The 4,539-nt window shown below is 44.9% G+C and overlaps 1 non-coding gene across 1 annotated transcript; it reads right to left on the bottom strand.

Annotated features, from left to right (window-relative positions):
- Positions 1-3,294: 3,294 nt before the first annotated feature.
- On the bottom strand, positions 3,295-3,399 carry LOC127578966 (U6 spliceosomal RNA). The gene has a single exon (XR_007957606.1). It is a non-coding gene; the product is annotated as a U6 spliceosomal RNA (small nuclear RNA).
- Positions 3,400-4,539: the final 1,140 nt, after the last annotated feature.

Raw genomic sequence — 4,539 nt, 5'->3', positions numbered from 1 at the left:
CCCTGGGTTAGCATGGATGAGTCAGGCTGAAGGGCCTGTTTCCATGACTCTATGACTAGGCTGGAGCAGGAATGTCAGTAGGGCCGACTTCGGATGGACATAAAGACCCCATGGGGCTGTTTTACTGATTCAAGGGCAGCTTCAGAATGGGACATAAAAATATGCATGTCTGTAAGGACAGGGGATTGGGGCTAGCTACAGAGGGCCGACATGGACTTCGAAGACCGAATGGCCTCCTCCTGTGCCCATGCCATTCTATAATTCAATGAGCAGGGACGTTCACCGTGGTTGCAGGGACAATTGGTACGGAAGGGATTGCTCGATTGCTCTATGAACCAGCATAGACTCAATGGGCTGAGCTGGCCTCGTTCCTCAACATAAGGAAATATGGTGAACTGGCCAATATTTATTCCCCCGCTCAACATTCCTAAAGCATCCTGTCTGGCCATTGACATGTTGCTGTCTGCGGAATCTTGCTCTACACGTGTTGGCTGCTGCATTCCCTACATTACAGCAGCTTAGACTTCAAAAGAACTTCACTGATTGGAAAGAACATCGGCACTTCTTGAGAGGAATGTGTAATCAATGCAAGCCTTTTACATGGTGCTCCCTAGCTCTGATAAGTAAATGCAAAAGCTCTACAGAATATCCGTTAAACAGCAGCTGGGGTCCAGCTTCGGGAGCCCCACTCTGGGGAAGATGTCAAGCCCAAAGAGATTCACAAAGATCACCCTACGGATAAGAGTGCCTTGTTTATAGAATGGTACAAAATAGAAGGAGGCCATTTGGCCCATTATGCTCATCATGCTGACCCTTGGAACCCTGTTTCCTGTTCCTTCCCCAAGATTGTACAAGATGTTCTCCCTTCAATGATTTATCCAGTGCTCTTCTCAATGTTACCAATGGAACTGTGCCTGCATTTCCAAGTCACACTAACCATTATGGGGGGGGGGGATTAAAAGAAAGAGAATCACAGAAATTGTACAACACTGAAGCAGGCCATCTGGCCCAATGTCCCAATGCCCAAGGTCTCTGGAGTGACCCAGTTGCAGGAGATGGAGCATTTCATCCGAAAGAAAATACCATCTAAGTAAACGCTATTCCTTTAGTAACAATCTGTTTAGTCATGCTTAATATTCAACATTCTTAGCAAGTTCAGGTAAGAAGTGCAACTTTTCAAAAACGCTTTCAGAAAATTTGTATCCTCTTATTGAGGATATGAAGTGGTTGCTCCTATTCTTCAGATCGAAGATGACAGTTTTATTAGGTCCTTATTCATTGGAACGCAGAAGAGTGAGGGGCGACCTTATAGAAGTGGTTAAAATTATGAGAGACATAGATAAGGTGGACGGTAACAGTCTTTTCCCCAGGGTAGGGGAATCCAAAACCAGGGGGCGTAGGTTTCAGGTGAGGTGGAAAAGATTTAAAAGTGACCTGAGGGGCAACTTTTTCACGCAGAGGGTGGTGAGTATATGGAATGAGCTGCCAGAGGAAGTGGTTGAGGCAGGTACAATAGTATCATTTAAGAAGCACTTGGATAGGTACATGGAGGGGTGGGGCTTGGAGGGATATGGGCTGAATGCAGGAAATTGGGACTAGCTGGGTGGACAACATGATTGGCTTGGACTGGTTGGGCCTAAGGGCCTGTATCCGTGCTATAATGCTCTATGACTCTGTGACTCTTATTCCAATTGAAGAGGACTCTACCCCATTGTGATAAGTCTATTGAACAGTTCGCTTATACGATGAGATGGACTCTGACCTCACGATCTACCTCGTTGTGACCATGCACCTCCTTGCGCTGCACTTTCTCTGTAGCTGTGACACTTTACTCTGTACTGTAATTGTTTTTACCTGTACTACATCGATGGACTCTGTACTAAATCAATGTAACTGCACTGTGTAATGAATTGACCTGTACGATCAGTATGCAAGACAAGTTTTTCACTGTACCTCGGTACAAGGGACAATAATAAACCAATACCAATACCAAAACTCTCCAGCCAATCTCACTTTCCAACACTTCCAACACTTCCCACACCACCAGGTTCAAGAACAGCTACTTCCCTTCAGCCATTCAGTTCTCGAACCAACCTGCACAACCCTAATCACTACCTCAGTGTAGCAACACTACGACCACTATGGTTTTTTTGTCCTAATTGTGTTCTTTCTTATCTAATTTTGTATAATGTATGTTTAATTTATGTTTTTCTTGAACATTGTATCTCTAATTTTATGTGCCTGTGATGCTGCTGCAAGTAAGTTTTTCACTGCACCTGTGCTTACATGTACTTGTGCATATGACAATAAGCTCAACTTTGACTTTTCCTGATGTTGGTCCAGACCCCTGCAGATCACCGCTCTTTAAATTTATATCCAAGTACTTTTTAAATGTGACGAGTGTTTCTGCCTCCTCAACCCTTTCAGGCATCGAGTTCCAAACCCTTACCACTCACCAGATGAAAACAAAATCCTCACCTTCCCTTTATCATTCCACCAATTCGTTTAAATTTTTAGGCTTGGTTTTTTTGACCCCTCTGCGAAGGAAAATTGATCCTTCCTATTTACTCTATCAATGTTCCTTATAACTTCATATACATCAGTTAAGATTCCCCTCAACCTCCCCTGTTGCAAAACAAGCAAAAGCAGTCTATACAATCTTTCCTCTTAGCTACAATTTTCAAGTCCCAGCAATATTCTTATAAATCTCTTCTGCACCCTGTTCGTTGTAATTGCACCTTTCCCATTATGGGATGTCCAGAACTGTACACAGTTCCAACATAACCTCCCTGTTCTTACTTTTTATGCCTCAGCTAATAAATGGTAGCAGGTCCCAAAGCACTTTCAGCATATGAAGTACTTGTGAAGTGTAGTCAATACTATGTAAGAAATGCACGGTAAGCTCCCACAGATGCAATGAAGTAATTATTGTAATTATCTCAGATCCTGATGGGACCACACAGGTCTGGCCTCGCAACTTTTAAAAGACAGTTGGACAGGTAAGATAAGATAAGATTTCTTTATTAGTCACATGTACATCGAAACACACAGTGAAATGTATCCTTTTGCGTAGAGTGTTCTGGGGGCAGCCCGCAAGTGTCGCCACACTTCCGGTGCCAACATAGCCCACAACTTCCTAACGTGTACGCCTTTGGCATATGGGAGGAAACCGGAGCACCCGGAGGAAACCCACGCAGACATGGAGAGAACGTACAAACTCCTTACAGACAGCAGCCGGAATTGAACCCGGGTTGCTAGCGCTGTAATAACGTTATGCTACCATGCCTGCCCACAAAAAAAATGGAACGCTTCACGAATTTGCGTGTCATCCTTGAGCAGGGGGCATGCTAATCTTCTCTGTATCATTACAATTTTAGTAAATGTGCTCATGGATAGGAAAGGTTTAGAAGGATATGGGCCAAATGCAGGCAAATGGGACTAGCTTAGATGGGCATCTTGGCCAGCATGGGCCTGTTGGGCTGATGGGCCTGTTTCCGTGCTGTATGACTCCATGACTCTAACTAAGAAAGAATGCACTTATGATGGAGGGAGTTCACCAGACTGATTCCTGGGATGGAGGAGATTGCCCAGTGAGGAGAGATTAAGCAGACAGAGCCTGTACTCTCCGGAGTTTAGAAGAATGAGTGGCGATCTCATGGTAGCAAACAACATTCCTAGAGAATAGATGCAGGGTTGATGTTCCTCTGGGCTGGGGTGTATGACACCAGGGGTGGCTCAGTGATGCAGCCAGTGGAGCTGCTGCCTCACAGCACCAGTGACCCAGGTTTGATCCTGACCTTGGGTACTGTCTGTGTAGAGTTTGCATGTTCTCCCTGCATGGATTTCCCCCAGCTGCTCTAGTTTTATAGCACAGGCACAGGCCCTTCGGCCCACAATGCCTGTGCCAACATAATGCCAAATTAAACTAAATCTCTTCTGCCTGCACATGATCTATATCCCTCCATTCCTGCATATTCATGTGTCTATCTAAAAGCCTCTTACATGCCACTATCCTACCTGCTTCCACCACTACCCCTGGCAGCACATTCCAGGCACCCACCACTCTCTGTGTAAACAAAACTTGCCCCCCACATCTCCTTTGAACCTTCCCCCTCTCGCCTTAAATGCGTGTCCTCTAGTATTAGACATTTCGACCCCGGGAAAAAGACACCGGATGTCTACTCTATCTATACCTCTCATAATCTTCGAAACTTCTATAGGGTTTCCTCCCACATCCTAAAGACGTCGGGTTGGCAGGTTAATTGGCTGCTGTAAATTGCCCCTGGTGTGTGGGAGACGAATAGAATCTGGGAGAATAAAATGGGATTAGTATAAATGGGTCCTTGATGGTCAGTGTGGACTCGTTGGCGGAAGGAATGTTCTGCCCCGTATAAGGATTCAGGGCAAAAATGAGAAAAACATTCTTCACCCAGAGTGAATTCTTAATCCAGCAGAGCTTCGGAGGCTCAGTCACTGAGAATATTCAAGACAGATTTGTAGAGTTTTAGATACTAAGTAAATTGGGTACTATAGGCTCAG

This window comes from Pristis pectinata, chromosome 1 (genome assembly GCF_009764475.1).
Source record: "Pristis pectinata isolate sPriPec2 chromosome 1, sPriPec2.1.pri, whole genome shotgun sequence".
NCBI classification, from domain to species: Eukaryota; Metazoa; Chordata; class Chondrichthyes; order Rhinopristiformes; family Pristidae; genus Pristis; species Pristis pectinata.
The sequence above is the reverse complement of the archived record's forward strand: the minus strand, read 5'-3'. Positions and strand labels throughout refer to the sequence as shown.